At 38.5% G+C, this 17,890-nt stretch overlaps 2 long non-coding RNA genes across 2 annotated transcripts in view; one reads left to right on the top strand and one right to left on the bottom strand.

Annotated features, from left to right (window-relative positions):
* Positions 1–3,902: 3,902 nt before the first annotated feature.
* On the top strand, positions 3,903–9,688 carry LOC310844025. Its single transcript, XR_014563893.1, has 2 exons — positions 3,903–3,974; positions 6,817–9,688. It is a non-coding gene; the product is annotated as an uncharacterized lncRNA (long non-coding RNA).
* A 7,216-nt stretch (positions 9,689–16,904) lies between these two features.
* LOC310843963 overlaps positions 16,905–17,890 on the bottom strand; it is a 79,558-nt gene continuing 78,572 nt past the window's right edge. The window contains exon 5 of the long non-coding RNA XR_014563830.1: positions 16,905–16,959. This is a non-coding gene — a long non-coding RNA (uncharacterized lncRNA). The remainder of the gene's footprint in view (positions 16,960–17,890) is intronic.

Raw genomic sequence — 17,890 nt, 5'->3', positions numbered from 1 at the left:
AAATTTGGGGTAAGAACTTGCTGAATCTATTTGAAGGAATTGGAATACAAAAGGGGGTGGGGCGGGGAAGTCCTGAAAGTATATTAATGAAAATAAGGTTATAAAATGGATGTTTTATTTTTCTTTTTTCTTTTTTCTGTTATATTTGAAAATGTTCAATAAATATTATTTTAAAAAAAATTCAGCAGGCAAAGGAATAAATGACAATGCTTAGAAAATATGTTGTGTGCAGAGCATTATGGAAAACCTTCTGAGGAAGAACACTTGGAAGTTTGCTCAGACCACCATAGCCCATGGTACTCTTCCCAGATCACATTTCCTCCATAACAGCATTCCCTTTCCCCCTGTCACACCCCAGATTGAATACTACTCTCCAGACTTTGTGGGGGAACTACAATGAAGATCAAGTAGATGCCTAATAAGTGTTCTTCTGTGGGTACTGACTCTATTGCTGCCATGTTGAGGAGATGAAGGACACATTCCCCCACAATCTAGTGTTTGGAGGGTGAGGTGGAGATCGATGAACCAATGTTGAGGGTGACTGGTGAATTCTATGCAGTAACCATAGGAGATGGTAGAGAGGACCCATCGATCCATTGTTGAGTGCCGCCAAGTATGTATGAATGCTTGTAGGCGACCCCCCACTTGAACACTGATGGAGTCATTGGTGGTTTTGAGTTTGTTGTGGGGGCTTGGAGGTGTTGAACTTGTCTCCCTGATGTCCCTTTGGAGGAAAAAAGAATCCCAGTTTGTTCCAGATTTGTTTTAGTCTGTATTTATTTGGAGTGCCTTGTTGTCTGTAGGGACAAAAGGACTTATTTGTCTGATGCAGGGTATAAAGCCTGTTCCTCCGACTGGGTGACAATAACTTTTCTTTTGTCTTTAGATTCATTAAGAATGTCTTTGAGTGCTTTCCCCCAAAGAGCATCAATCCTTATAAAGACACTGTAGACAAGTTGATTTTAGAAGCAGTCTTTGCTTCTCACTGTTTAAACCATAGGGTTCGGCTTGCTATGACACCTGCAGCCATGGAGCATGCTGAAAACTTTGATGCATCCTTCATGGAGTCTACCATAAAAGCTGCCGCACTAGATATCTTGAGTAAGGTAGCAGGATCCTGTTCTGGAGTAGTGAAAAGATCCCTTTAAATGAGATCCTTTTAAATGTCAGAAAGAAAGAAGCTTCATGTGTGCATCTTATTTTATTTTTTACTTTGTGCTGTCCAAGATTGTGAGAAACAGCATAAGGAAAATAGGGGTATTATGGTGGTTTTTAGCAATGCATTGGTGCATAACAGCTTTTTATAACAGTATGTTCCATTATAAATATAAGATAAGGAGTGAAGTCACAACGCTATCCCCACTTATCTAAGAATACATCCAATGGAACTCAGTTAGGTTGGCTTCTGAGTAGACATGTATGGGGTTGCACTAAAAGTACAATTCATAATTAATAAAAATAATAGCCCAAAATGCATCATTCGCTTTGGGAAATGTAAAAAAGCATTTTACTGTCAATTAAAATGTTAAAATAACATCAGAGAACTGATGATAAAGCTTGCTAAGTTGGCTTTCTGGCTTTATTGTCTATCACGGGACTATTTTTGGTAACCTAGGTAAAAGGTAAAGGTAAAGGTACCCCTGCCCGTACGGGCCAGTCTTGACAGACTCTGGGGTCGTGCGCCCATCTCACTTAAGAGGCCAGGGGCCAGCGCTGTCCGGAGACACTTCCGGGTCACGTGGCCAGCGTGACATCGCTGCTCTGGCGAGCCAGAGCCGCACACGGAAACGCCGTTTACCTTCCCGCTGGTAAGCGGTCCCTATTTATCTACTTGCACGCGGAGGTGCTTTCGAACTGCTAGGTTGGCAGGCGCTGGGACCGAGCAGCGGGAGCGCACCCCGCCGCAGGGATTCGAACCGCCGACCTTTCGATCGGCAAGTCCTAGGCGCTGAGGCTTTAACCCACAGCGCCACCTGCGTCCCATTTTGGTAACCTAAGCAATGACTAAATTCATAATTGGTACCCATTAAATTAATTAGTGTATTCTAATTACCTGAGGGTTAGAAGGCTGCATTTGTCAGAGATGACAAAAGTAATGTGTCCTGAATTCCTTTTGTTTTAGCCTTATTTATATTCTAATCAAAAGCAAAAAAACCCAAAATGTTAATAAATTATTACTAATCTAGGTATTTGGAGGTCATGTGAATGATAATATGAAGGAGAAATAAGTTTCAGTTGACAGAATAAAGCACAGACACTCATCATAAAGACTTCAATGGAACTGTGCCAAATTTCATTAAGTGGAGAACAATCTTTAGGTCTATATGCAAACACGCAGCACATAGAGAAGAATGTTTTCAGAAAATGGCATGAAAGTGCTCTGCAGAACGGGTCTAAATCATATTAATAAATAGTGGTATGGAGGCGCATATTTCCTGAGGAGCACTTTGAAAATCAGTCTCCTGAGAATAAATGGATGGCAAAGACAATTGAATATAGATGAAGATGATGGATTTGAAGAGGGAAAAGAGCAGAGAATAAAAACACGTGTCATTTTGTGGGCAAGATTGTAGATGCCATCCATAGATTGTTCGTAACAGAAAGACAAAAGGCAAATATCTCAATTTACCAAGACAACTTTGACAAGATTTTAATAGACAAGCCTATGATGGAAATAACATATGAGGAATAAAAGGGGTAAGAGGCGATGGTGTAAGCATCATAAATTAAAAATATTAGTGCTTCCCAAATGAAATGTGGGAGTTGGAGTCAGCCAGGTGAAACATGAGGAATGCACACAGTACAAATATACTGACATGAAAGAGAATTCTAATTATTACATGGGAGCAGTAGTGCAAAGGGAAATGATTGACTAGTTATATTGTGTCTATTTGAAGCCTATAAACAGAAGTTTCATCTAAAGCTGAAGAACACAATTCTCAAGAATCAAAGCCTAGTTTTATTCACTTACACTGAACTGAATTATGCAAACTGAAGAACTGTATTAAACCCTTTAGCTTACATGACCATCTCTTGTGAATGAATATGAATATAGATGAAAACATTAATCAGAGTAGTGAATGTCTGTTCTCTTGTTTCTTTTCAAGCTGTATGGCTCTAAAGTGAGTTGCATCTTTTACTGCCAGAGCTATTGTACACTGGAATGCCTAAATTATGAGATATCTGGCAACACAGTTCCATAATTATATACAAAAGTAGGGAACATCTATAATCCAGACACATAACAAGTCATTGAAAGCAGATGAAAAAGTCAACATAAGGCAAAACAGCTGTATGAGTCGTTGCATATTCTGAGTAATTTCTTAAAATGTTTAAAGAATAAAGTGATAAGGAATAAAAATAAGCATCTTTTCCCTTAAGAAAAAGAAAAGCTCTCTCATATTATTATCAAAACATCCAGAAACTACTGTTGTGCTTCTAAACCAGTTTTTGAAGGCTATGAGTTTAGAGGAGGTGAAAATTAATCCAGAGAAAACATGGTAAGTGATCCCAGTGGTCCGAAAGGTGTGGTTCTCCCTGTGATAGACGGAGTGGTGATTACCCTGTGTGATCAGGATAGGAACATAGGTTGTTTGCTGATCTCATTTGTTTCTGGGTAGACAAGTACTATTAGTGGCTAAGGCTGCAAACTCACTCCGGCAGCACATAAACTAAAATTGGAATGATACAGAGAAGAATAGCATGGCTCCTGTACAAGGATGGCACACAAATTCATGAAGAGTTCCATATTTTTATTCTACTTCTCCCGGGCTTTTGGCCAATTAAACAATCTATGGCCTTTTAAACAGTGGGCTTTGTTCATTACAATTGGTTTTGTTTGTTACTATGTTGTGTATTTTTGTCAGTAGCAGAAAAATTGATCCATTCTAATGTTTTTATCTGAGGTCTCATGGAAAAAGCAAAATATCTCACTGAATACATCCAGATTTTAGAGGAAATTCTGCCTCAGTAAGGTAGGACTGAAACAAAAGATTAACATTTAATACGTTATGCTACTTCCAAATTTGTGGTCTTTATATTTGACTTTGATTTCTTACTTACCTATGAATGCACATTATATAACAGGAACAAAACACATTTCAGATTTATGCTCACATAGAAGGAAATAATGGTGTTGACATAGCTTTTTGTTTACTGTCCTTTGTGTAGTCATTCACATTCAGTTGATTTAGAGAGAATACTAAATTATTTACAATGCTGGGTTCATAAAGAAGAATCACAATAATCCTACATTGGGTCATGACTTCTCTAACTAATCAGTCTGATCATTGTTTTATGCTGTACAGCTCCATTATGAAAGGACAGTTCCTCTTAAGCTACATTACATTATGAATTCTTTTGCATGATTAATTATACAGAGCATTTACAATGTTGGGGAAATTAATTACACTGCATGTATTAAGTACAATACAGAATTTGATGGCATCCCACTTAACAATTTAGAGGAAACTCACTCAAACCAGAGTACCTTTGACGAGAATTAGAAATAGTTTCAGATTACTCTGAACTCAGCTTTGATGAAATCAGGAGCTACATTTCTTTTAATTTCCTTTGTTAGCTGGCTAAAATCAAAGCAGAAACCTTCTTTCAACTGCTGCTACATGTATGAAACTATCAGCACTCACTAGTTTATTTTCAGTATTTGTATACTGCCCTTTAATAATTTTTTCAGGGTAATTTTCAATAAAATAATTATTGTCCCGCATAAGGACAAACAGCTTATGTTACCATTTCTGCTCTAAGACAAAGCTTAAACATTCTTTCATAAATGTTATAGAACTATACATACGTGTTGAAATGTACATGTAACATTTACTTCATAGAAAGCTTCTCCCCCACCCCAAAAAAAAATGCCGGTGTGAGACCCTAGCATAAGGGCAAAGGATTAAAGTCCCCTACTCTCCATGCTATGCTCCCATTTCACATCAGGGCCCCATACTGGCATTTGGGAGCTGAGAAACCTTGCACTCATGGCAAGCTACAATGTCACATATAAAGGTAAAGGTAAAGGTACCCCTGCCCGTACGGGCCAGTCTTGACAGACTCTGGGGTTGTGCGCCCATCTCACTTAAGAGGCCAGGGGCCAGCGCTGTCCGGAGACACTTCCGGGTCACGTGGCCAGCGTGACATCGCTGCTCTGGCGAGCCAGAGCCGCACACGGAAACGCCGTTTACCTTCCCGCTGGTAAGCGGTCCCTATTTATCTACTTGCACCCGGAGGTGCTTTCGAACTGCTAGGTTGGCAGGCGCTGGGACCGAGCAACGGGAGCGCACCCCGCCGTGGGGATTCGAACCGCCGACCTTTCGATCGGCAAGCCCTAGGTGCTGAGGCTTTTACCCACAGCACCACCTGCGTCCCTTTAAATGTCACATATAGTTTGGCCCTAACATGAGGTCAGGAAACATAGGTGTATGTCTACACTCTGGTTCTTGATGAAGCTCTGTAAGGGTTACTCACGGTCCCTATTTGTCTATGTAAAACCATCAGACTGACTGGGAGAAAGGTGGAATAACAGGCTTGGACAGTCACATGTTTCATTCAGGTAGAGCGACTGTAGGACTTGTGGGGAAGCTGAGTACCCTGCTCAAGTTGGCACCTGTTATGTACTAAGCTTGGACCCTAGAACAATAGGCAGGTAGGATCCTAGAATGCAACAACTGATTGCCTTGCTAGAGAAGACCAATCAGGCTCCAGGAGGAAGTTAATCAGCCTATTAGGCTGGTAGGATTGTAGAATGCAACAACTGATTGGCCTGCAGGAGAAGACCAATCAGGCTCCAGGAGGGAAGCAGAATCAGCCAATCAGACGGGACTCATTGTGTAAATAATGTATATAAAAGCCTGAGGTTTGGGGGGGGGATTTAATCACTGTTTTACAAGCTGCAATAAAGAGCATGAAATCACTGCAGGACTCCAAGTAAATTTCAGCACCTTTTTCTTCCCTTCCAGCCCAGTACGTTTTGGACATCCCATAGAGAAAACACACTGAAATTAATAAATTTACACTAGTCATGGCCATTAATCTCAATGTGTTAACTCTGAGTAGGATTAGCATTGGGTAAAACCCAATATTTCAAATCTTCCATTTTCACACAGCACTCAACAGATATTTTGCCATGACTGAGCTCACCTATATCACAGTTGCACTATGTTTCTACAAGGGGTAGAATGGCATGCTAAATGTAAGAAAATGTGTGATTTTTTAACACTATTCTGGGACAAATAGCTCATTTAATTTCACATAACTATAGATAATAAATCTGCAGAATTTGAACAAATGGGGCACAATCCAAATAGACTTAAACTGCTTTAAGCCCCATTGATTTCAGTGGGGAAATAAAACACACATTTAAATCTCTACTGTAATGAGATTTAAATTGTTTAACTTTGGCTGGATCATGCCCTTAGGTTTTTTTCACAACTTTTAATCTAACAGGCTGCTTATGAATGAGCAATAAATTGGCAACTGTTATACTGGAGTTGCAGGGTATGTTTTCCCCACTCTTGAGTTCTTTTGTTTGGTTTAAAATTAAAACAGATTTCCTGCCATTGTGTTCAGGAAGAAAGAGAATCACAGAGGTAGAAAGTAGGGACCCCAGGAGTTGAACAGGCCCAGAATATATTTAATTATTTTTTACAGGCAGGTATCTAACTCCATGTTTATTTACAGTAGCTTATTTTTCACACTCATTATTTATTTTGTTGTTCCTGCTAGGGAACTGATATTTCTTCAGATGAAATTACATATTTTTTCCCTTGAAAATGCTATCTTGTCCTGTGTGTCATTTTCCTACAGATTGGAATACCAGTCTATCACTGGAAATAAAAAGGCAGCCAATCAAGCATCTTATTGATCAGACTTACAGAGAGCAAATTGAAGTCCCACAGTGTGACACCAAACTCTTTCAAAGTTCTGACAACTCATTTTCATACGCCTTCATCCATCCTATGGTAATCTGACCTTCTCTTGGATTCATATTATCATCTCCACTGGCTCTCTAGCTGTGATGTTGCATTTCACTGTCTTCCTATTCCTTGGGGGCTCTTTCTTTTCTAATTATCACAATAAGCAGATTTGGCCTTCTTTCTCTCAGCTTGATCACTTTTTCATGCATGATACCATCTGCCTAATAGGCTTTTCTATCCAAGACTGTTATCATTGATTCTGCCATTACATCCCTAGAGATCTTCATCCATGTTTTCTCATCATTAAAGAAATCCTGTCTCATTTATAGCTTATTTGAGCAACAAGTTCTTCCCCCAGTGTCACCAGAAATATATTTTCACATTGTGCAATGGCTCATGTATGAAGTTACCATTGGACATTAACACAGAATACATTCACTCCTTGGCTAAAATACGTTGCTGTATTAGTGATTATCCCAACTATAAACCAAAAGAAGGGAAATTCCTATACCCTTCATTTGGCAATGTAAGTAGAAGGGAATGTAACAGACTTGACACAAGTTCAACATTACAGAATTTGTTGAGGGCTTTTGTTTTGTTTTTGCCAATTTTATTCACCACAATTTGAAATTTTACTGCAATGATGCGTGAAACATATGGAGCTATACCAAACAAGGTAACTGCAGTGGCTACAATTTTGTATAAAGCTATAAACAGTAATATTTCACACAGAGAGAGACAATGACTTAGATCAAAACTAAATGAATTCCAATTTTATATTATGCTACAGTCCTATACACACCGAACCTGACAGTAAACCCTACTGACCTCACTAGGACTTGCTTCCGAGTGGGCATGTATAGGATTTCAATAGGAACTAAGTTCAACATTATTCTAAACTGAACCCACTGCCCATAAACTCACTTGGGTAAGTGAGTTTCTATATCCTTCTGAAAATGCAGCTTTTGAAGTCCAAATAACAGATGTACTGCAAGACTGGGTCTTTCCCCCCTCCTTCGCCACTATCCACCTTCGTCTTTTAGGTGCTATTTCAGTACCTTTAAAAAGTTCAGGAAACCGATAGTTGTGGTTCACACAATGAATTCCACTGAATGATTCAGTTTGGCTTTTTCATTATTTCTTCCTGGTTCTCATTACAGTCACTCCAAAGAAGCAATAAAGCAAAGGTTGAGAACTTCAGGAATCACATTCCACTTTTGCAGCCAGATCACTTGCTTTACATTAGAACTACAATTGTGTAGATTCTCTGTTTCCATGATTACTACAATCAAGTACATATCCTGTATTTCTCTGGGCTAGCTGAAGGTAGGGTCAGCTTCCAAGTATGTGCATAACACATGCTGCTGCTGCTCCATTCCCCACAATGTTGTTCCAAGTAATATACACTTAATGTTAATGAGCTTAATACAAGTTAATGATGATGGTAAATTTAGAATGAAATCTATAGCTCTACAGTAGCTTCTCTTTTCCTAATGTGAAGACCAGTAAATCTTCATTAATTTTTTTTCTGCTAGCTACATTCACCATATTTATCCCCTTTGTCATTATCATTATTATCACTTCATTGGATATTTATATAGATTCGTCAGACAACCCACCAGGAATTCCATTATGCACAAGCTGGAGTGCTTTGGTGTTCGCCCTCATGTTCTTTATTGGGATAATGTCTGACTGAAGTGTATTTCACTAGCTCAATATCTATTATTTGTAAATTAGTTAAGGTGCCTGTGAGAAGCATAGCTTCACTTAGCCCTGACTTGGAAGGGGCTGTTAATCTTGAGGAAAGTTGTACCATGAACAAGACAGCCAGAAAATTATAGCTCAGCAATTTTCTAGCTTTGGAAGGCTGGTTGTTTTAATGGGCATGAAATTCATGGCCAAGCCAAACGTCTGGCTTGTAGCTGACTCAGTATTTTTAAAACCTCGATTCATTGAGGAAATGTCTTTGAGGGTGCCATTTCAGATGTGAAGGAGGGACAAGATTCACAGCAAGGTTCAGAGGCCCCAGGTTTAAATTACAGAGAGAGGGGGAGGATTTTTTAAAAGAGTGTTTGATGCAGTTACTTTTTATAATCAAGACAGGAGCAAACAGTCATACACACACACATCATCTCATACAGACACATACAAGTGTGTGCCTTTGGTATGCATAAATAGTAATTAGTCTCATGAAATAGTAATCACGCTGTGTGTTTTGTATTTTTATCTTGTATTTTTATGTTGTGGACCGTCCTAAGATCTATGGATGAAGGGCAGGATGCCAACAACAACAACAACAACAGAGAATCAGAGCTGGCCAGAATTATGGGTGTTCCAGAAGAATAACTACATGTAGTCTTAAAGATTGTGCCAGGTCTTCCTTCTGACTGGCCTAAATGACACTCTTGAATGTCTGCTCTAAATATCCTAAAAGGACACTGAAATGTATAAGAGGGTGGAGTTGGAGGCAAGCAAAGCTGGAAAATGAAGAGATATAAAGTAATACACTTGCAAGAATTTTATTTATTTTTAAGATAATCAAAAGATCTTGGGGATGTGACTGGGCAGAATAATCAGACAGCAAGGAAATGAGAATTCATCATTGAACATATGTGGGAAGTCCCAGCATTTAAAAAAATCACAAAGTGTGTTTCCATGGCAACTATTTAGCCTTCATTCATATCTTAATAAGCAGGAACCTATAAATCTTTATCTGATTCATAGTCAGCTGGGTACATTATTGTCCTGGATGACTTTTTTTTTTTAACAACATTTCTGCTACAAATATGACTTGTGCATTATGCATCATCCAACTGTTCATATGTGGGAGTCTGTTGCTGCCCATTTAAGGAGTTGGGCTTTGGAGTTGTAGCATTAATTAACTCGACTGGCTCAACAGATTTTGAGCTGAGTTAAGCATTACTACATTACAAGTCAAGAAGAGCTCTGCTGGGAAACTGTAGTTCCCCCCTTAATTTTGCCTCTAGCTGTGCTAATTTATGACTTATGTCATTCATTTCAATTACATCGCATAGCAAGAATATTTTGCTTTGAAATCTTTCAAGGAAATGGATATGGCAAGTATACCGGATGCATCAAAACTAATGCAGGCACTCACTCCCATGAGAACACCAAAAAGGCTGCTTCTTTCATATGGATTCAATGTTGGTCTTTCTACCAATCACTTACAACTAAGTATGTCTGTTTGCCCCATCCCCATCTTCATTTCAACCCTTACAGAAGAATAATTGTCGAGGGACACTTGAGGGTGTTTCTTAAGTGAAATGAATTTCTATTTAATATCTGATCCACTATTTAGAAACTTAACCTCAGAATGTTCAGAAAAACTTAAATCTCTGCAGAAAGTATGTCTACAGAATTGATACTTGGATGTTAATTTGACTGGCACTGCTGTTTTTTAAACTGTTATATTGTAAAGTTTTGGACTTTCCATTTGTTTGAAGAACAGCACATAAAAGATTTAATTAAATAAATAGCTCATTTTTACTATCAGTTTTTCAAGGCAAAGCTTAGGTTCTATGGTATGTGGAACTTCAGGCTTTGTGGGGTTCCTGCTGCCATCACCTGGAGTACCACAAGTTCTGTACTGCTGGTCAAAACTGATAGGAAAAACTTCTAAACTTGTATGATCTAAGGCCTAAAACCAGAAATCTTCTGTCCCTATCTAGTCAATCATAGTAGTGCAACTTAGCTGCTACAATGTGCCATTGCCACCCCAGTGATGGTAGACACACTGTCCGTCAGATGCAATTGTGTCTTAGTTTTATTAGTATATTGTTTTAAGAATAAACTGTTATGACTGTATTTTAACATTTTAATTATGTCTGATAAGTGCAGTAAAGAAGAACTTCAAAACTTGCAGAGAACTGGAGATACCAGCTGTGCTACCTAATTTCTTCATAGAATGCTGCATATTATTATCCCTTTGATCTGATGAAGGTGTTCAACTACCACTAGTGTGTGATGAGCTTCATCACGCTAAAATGGTACATAGGCAGTGTTGCCATAGAAATGGAACGGCACCACAGAGAGAGCCATATAATCATGAGTGCATCTAGAATGTTGTCACACATAACTATGCATGAGAAAGTGGCATGCTGGGATTGCTTCTAAAATTATGCTGGGATTGCTTCTAAAATTGCTATCCATGATGTCTGGCAGTATATAGAGTGGCTGTTTTCAAAAGCCAGTACAAAGAGGAAACAAAAGAAAATCTTCACAGAGAATAAGAACAGAGGATGAGTGAGGGTCAGAGAAACAAATACACTGCAGGTAAATATAAAAAATTAACCAGAATAGACAAGTAATTAGGTGAATGAGCTCTGGAAGAGACCTGAAAGACAAGGAGGAGTGATATGGGAATGAACTGAAATAAGATTTTGGTTAAGCAATGGAAGAAACTCAAGGACAGAAAATATAGAGCAATGAAGAAAATAAAATGGTGTTGAAAACAAAAGATTTTTTTAAAAAAAAACACAGTGCCAAATAGGAAACGGAGAAAAAATATATGTAGGTACAATGGAAGAGTTATTAATAACCATGGAGGTATTGAAGAGATTAGATAGCTACTTATTCCAAGCGATGAATCCTCTTTTCCACCACATGTTCAACAAAACAAATGTCTTATTTATTAAGTTGGGAAATTCAATCCATATATATTAATATCAACTGGAATTTCTGCATTGATTTACACGAGATGAGGCACTCACAAGTGAGTAAGGCCCAATTGTAGATGAAGTTTAAGTTTTCCTAGTATTCATACATGAGCAGTTCTCATTACCTAGCACCTTTCTGAGAAAGCCACAGTAATGCATTTTGAGGCTTAGTTACATTCTTTGTCTACATTCTTTGTGTACAGTATGTGAGAGAAGTCTCTTTTTATGATTTTGTCAGCATGAGGGAGTCCCAGCATTGAATGGGATTGGCTAAGTTGTCTCAGTGTTTCAGCTATTTAGATTGTACATACATATTCAAACTAGCAAATTTTATCTTAGAATCCAGGTTTTTAAATATTTAGAATCTCCCATTCCCACTGCATATTATGTAGCAGGACTGAAAATTCTGAATAGCAGAGGTGGAGTTAGCATCCAACAATGTGCCTTTCAATGCATTTTAGCTTCTCTCAATCTTGAAGAAGAAACAGATTCTCTCTTCAGATTTTTCAGATTGTTGGATATGCATGAAATAATGTGCTCCAGGCTATGATGAGGGATTTGCTCCCAGATATACAGCTATTTGAGTTTTGAAAAGTAAAACCAGGGTTTTTTCTGACTATACTCAAGGGTACACAGCACAGGAACCTTTTTTTCTAGAAGAAAAGCAAAACAGGCAGCAGGGTGAACAAGGAGGGCAAAACGTAAATTTTGGGACTGCTGAGTAGTTTGAGGCCACTCACAGACAGTAGAAGAAAAACATATTGTCATATGCTCATAAACAACTATAATTGAGGATAAGGGGGAATATATTCCTGCATGCTCAGGTGCACAGAAGAAGGTATTGTAAAAGAAGCTATTGTGAGCATTAGGAAGCTGCTTTCTGCTACATCAGCCCAACAAGCAATGGTTCTCCACTGTTTCAGAAACAGGGTGGTATGGTACAATTTTGGTATGAGAGAGTTCAGTGCTCTGTTATGATGCCTGGTTGTCAAATGCCTGGTAGGCAGCGCAGAAGAAACTTGGACAGGTGGGCTGGGTTAAAAAGGTTTTCCATCTCTGTTAGTGCATTATATTGCAAGTCAGTGACTTTGCAGATCACAGGCCTCCCTATCTCCAAACAAAGGCTTTGCTTCTGGATCTTTTTTCTCTCCCCCCCCCCCCCAACAGCTAGGCCAAGAAGGCCTTTTGCTTATCTTTAACATGACAAGCATAACAGTGATAATGCCCAAGGTATGTGAAACCTTTGTCTGGCAGATCTCAGGTTCACAATCTCTTTCAGTATGGCACATTTCAGCAAAGCATTCAATTCAGTTCTTTGCCAAGGTGATTAATTGAGAATGTAGATGATAATGGATTCTATCCCCGTGCATTGGTTGTTGTTTTTTAGTCTTTCATTGACATCCTTAATGGAATGTAATTATAACATTCTCATGATGACAAACATATCAACAAAAATAAAATGCAGCCACTAATGGAAATGAAAAAAGTGCTTGCAGCAGAAATTATGACATTTAACTTAATTGCAGTATTTAATTAGCATCCAAAAATATTACAAGATTGTTTTCATTAATAAGCTTCAGAACTGCTCAGCTGGGTACTAAGATTTATTTTTTTACTTATCTGTTAGACTGTTTCTTGGAAGGCATTGTCAGACCGGCTTTCCTGGATGAATGGGACACCTCATTCAAAAGGGCAACAAGGATCAGCCAGGTGGAAACAGGCAGGAAATATTGATTAGCACTCTGCAACCAGCTACAAATTCATCTAACAACAGCATCATCTAGTCCACGTTTTACCAGTTTGCCAGGAAGGAGAAGAATGTGGGGTCTTGTTACAGGCCTTGCTGAAACCAAAATACAGTACACTAAATCCACAGCATTCTCTTGATCTGCATTCCCCTGATCTACCTAGTTAATACTCACAAAAGCAGATAAGGTTAGACTGGAATCACGTGCTCTTGAGAAACTCAAGCTCTCTTAGTGCTCACTGCCTTTTTATCTGTAAGTGCATATAAATGAATAGTCTGTTCTTCAACTTTGCCAGACATCAAAAGCAAGTTGGTTGGTTGGTTGATTGATTGGTAGGTCTCTGGATTCTCCCCAACCTTTGTGAATATGAAGACTTTTGCCCACCTCTTGGTACCACCTCTTTGCCTTGGGCTGCAGCTCCTTCACTTCATCATTTGATCTATTTTTGCCACATTGAGTACATTTTTTCTTGTGGGAGAAGACTGGGTCAAAGTAGGTTCTGACTTCTCTTTATCACCTGCTAACATTTCACTATCTTATTCTCTCAGTGGAGAGGAGCTATGCCTTCAATAACAGCCCAAAAGATACTTGTTTTTATGTTTTTACCATCTCTTCTATATTACTATACATCTCCCTTTTAAATGTGAACTTATCAGAAAGTTCTTTATGCAACTTTCCCAGTTTCTTTAAAAGTCTCCCATTTTCAGTGAGCATTCCAATGACTTCCAATGAGCCTTCAAAATCTCATTTTTAGAAATCCACATCAATCCTGAGGTCCCTTCCCCTCGAGTATATTGGATCAGCATGCCTTTATACTTGTTGAAATTAGCTTTCCCAAGCTCCAGGAAGCAAGTCAGACCACATTCAGGTTTTTCTTTCCTCATTATCACAAATCCTATGAGAACATGGTCGCTTATTTATTATTATGATTATTATTAAAATAAAGTAGCCAGTGTTTTCATTTTGTCAGCTAGTTTTTTTCTTGATTTTTCTCCACCCTAAAATTATGAAAACCACCATACTCACAATCGCACAACTTTGCCACCTGCAAATGGAGCAGCAAAATTAGGGGGGCCATTTTGGCTGAACATTAAAATGAAGGCTATCCAAGCATTAATTCTGCTAGCAAGTGTGCTGCTAAGAAGCAGGCAAACACAGGAAACCGGATCTTCCTAGTGGGAGAAATCATTATCTCCACTTGCCCCCACTAGCCAAATTTGACAGATGGACAAGACCTCCCACCTCTCAATTATCTGATGTCACAGTGCCATCAGATGACCTGTTTGTTTTCCCCTCTGCATGATTTGAAATCAAACTGAGCAGACAAAAGAGTGTGTTCACGATTGAGGAAGCCCTAAGTGCTGTACTACCCAAGAATCAGCTGGTGGTTAGCACTGGGCAAGCCCTGTCCACAGCACTTTCCAAGCACCAAAAATCCACTGATGGCTGATGCAAAGAACCTTTCATCCAAGCGCCAACATTACCACACCTACACAGGCATAGGGCATGTGGGTGTGGCCAGGCCAAAGTGGGGTCATAGGCAAAATGGGGAAGTCCTGCAGGGCTAATTTAGGCCAGTGGACTGGAGCTTCCTCACCCTCACCCTAAGGTCTGAGTGATTTAACTAAGAAATGGGACAAAAATTCTGCTGGGGAAAATGCAGGGAAAAAATGAGGGGATACGATAAAAATGAGAGATGTAAAATTTCCTTTCCAAATCATTTGAGAAAAGAGGCCAGAGCTGATTATTTCACAATGCAGATGCAATTTCAGAAAGGAAGCCCATTACTTAAAATACATCTTCACTTGTAGCATTTAATTGTGGGTGCTTGAAAATCAATTTGCCTATTCTAAAGGTGAATATTATTTAAAGTGTACATTACCCATACCTTCATGCAGGCAATCTAATGTTTAGAGGCTTGCTTGCTTGCCTGCCTGGATGGATGCCCTATTCTTCATTATGAAGCTACCCAGTACAACTGTGATTTTCTCAGAGTGGTGGCTGTTTAAATGGCAGAAGAATTAAAATGATGTATAATCTATTCATTTTAATCGTTAGTTATCACTAGAAATGCTTGTGAGCTGAATGGGAATTGCTTCCTCCACCCCATACATCCACTTCAGCATAAATGGAAACATAACAGTTTTGATTTGTAAGAGGACTCCCTGATATTTATTTATTCCTCTGCCACTGTCTAATTCATAGCCCTGCTTCCCTCATATAATATAAGTAAATTGAGTAAAAGCTTGCCAGGCGACCCTTAGTTGTACTATTATAAATTATGTAAAGTATATAATAGCTCTGCAAAAGATAAAGGCAGATAACAGCTAATTATATAGGTAGAAACATTTAGAATAGTTTCCCATATTTGCAATTCCATTGTGTTCTGTCTTATAAAGTGGCAAACTCATGGAATGGATGGCAAAACAGTGGTATTTCAGCCTTTAATTGTGAGTGCTTGAAAATGTGTATACTTATCTTTAAGGTGAAAATTATTTAAAATTAATAAGTGCGGCTTTTTCTCACTGGTAAGCTTGAAAAGTTTGAAATTAAGCTGTTGATGCAAATGCCGCAAACTGAATCCAGAGCCCGGTGTACCTGCAACTGTGAGTGACCTACCTTAAATCATCCTCCAAATGAAATCGATCTCACTGGTTGACTTCTAAAAGACAGAGTAGGAGAAAAGTTGCCTTCTGAAAGACATCCAGAAAATTAGTTTCTCTGAGGCCATCATAAGAGACCTGGACAGGCTCTGGCACTCAGTCTAAACGAATGTCTAAAGCAATTTTATCTTGTATAAACACTTCTGATCCGCAGTGTAGACAGGCTTGACTGGAAACACTTTCAATAGATAAGCAAGATTTTAAAACACATAAATAAAAGAAACAAAGAGTCATTCTGAAGCTAAATAGAATGGATGCATGAAAAAAAGGTTGAAGTTACTTCTTTTAGAACAGAATAGGCAACATGCAATACCACAGGTTGCTTGCAGTTAGAGGCCCTTTATACTTTGAAAGTAGTATACCGGTACTACTTAAGTTTAATGGAAGCAAAGCATAGCCTTCATGTCTAGTAGCCACTGATAGCCCTCTCTTCCATGAATTCATCCAGTCCTCTTTTAAAATCTATGGCCTTTTAAAGGGGAGGCGTTATTGTTTTTGTTTGCTATTATGGTATGTATTTTTGAATTTTTATATTGTAAACTGCCCAGTGATCTGAAGGGCGGTATGAACATTTAATCTAATAATGATGATAATGATAATGATAATGATAATGATAACTGAGCTATCTGAGAGGGGCGGAGTTTTAAATGGTTTCCATTGTCATTCCAACTTGATTCCAAACTTGACATTTTGCAGATTTGCATTTTTGCAGTGAATCTCAGTGTATCTTGGCTTTTGCAGTATGGGAACTCAATGCCCCCCAAATCAGCATTTTGTGAATGCATGCTTTCACAGTCATTCTAGCTAATGTAGTACATGAGATGCCAGGTTCTCCCCCACTGCTCTAAAATGCACACCGTTGCATCTTGTGTGTACCTACGCTTTGCTTATTTCTCCAAATCTGTCTTTGAGGAAAGGCACTCTGCACATGCCCAGTGGTCCTAAGCTGATTTCTTTTTTAAAAAAACCAACAGAATAATGTTGATTGCCACATGGAAAAGGTAACCCCACATTCTCAGAGTCTATCCTAACTTATTTCCTATTTGTCAAAATTCTTACTTAAAATTAGAGCACCACAAAACAGCTAATCAATTCAGGCTTACCATTTTGAACTTTTGAGAGGCAATTCTGGAATGGCTGCAATATATACAGGGGACTGCATGCATCTAAGCTAAATGAAGAAGTCACCTATAATTTTATCTTTACATTTGTCTAAAAATACAAATTAAATATATCTTTAATTTATTTTAATGCATTTTTATTTACCAATTAAATGATAAATTGCTTGATTAAAAGAAGGAGAGAGATGTGAACATAAAAGAAACAGCAGCTGATGAGCCCTAGGAAGTTGCCACAGGAGGTTGTGGTAGTTGATGGCTTTCAGATGAACAAAGAGATTGTTTGGGACTTTTTTTAAAAAAATCAGTCTTTCTAAAAACCTGGACCTGAGCCATAAGAGTGCTTGGTCTGCAAATACCAGGTTTAAAAATCAATCCCCTGCTTCACAGGAAGCCAATGTACTTTTGCTCAAAATTAGAGCAACATGAAAAAGTGTCTTGGAGTCATTAACCATCTGACTGCTTGTGCTTTTCTATCTTGTCCTTCTCTTCCTCATTGGGGGGTGCAGTTCAAAGCAGCCACCCAAAGGTTAACGCATTTTCAGTCATGTATCTGTACTACATGAATGCACTTCAGGGTCAGTGATAGAAGATTCATGTATTACAATAGGCTATGCAAGCCGGAATTCTACTATTGCCTGCTTCAAAATTGAGAATGAGCCAAGACAAAGTAAAAAGCAATTGAAAAATACTGGTAATAAAATACCACCGTGGAGAAAAATAGACTTAGGAGAAAGATACTGCTCTGATCTAGATAAG

The sequence above is a fragment of the Podarcis gaigeae genome, assembly GCF_964106915.1.
Source record: "Podarcis gaigeae genome assembly, chromosome: 4".
Lineage (NCBI taxonomy): Eukaryota > Metazoa > Chordata > Lepidosauria > Squamata > Lacertidae > Podarcis > Podarcis gaigeae.
This window is presented reverse-complemented; position numbering and strand designations above follow the sequence as displayed.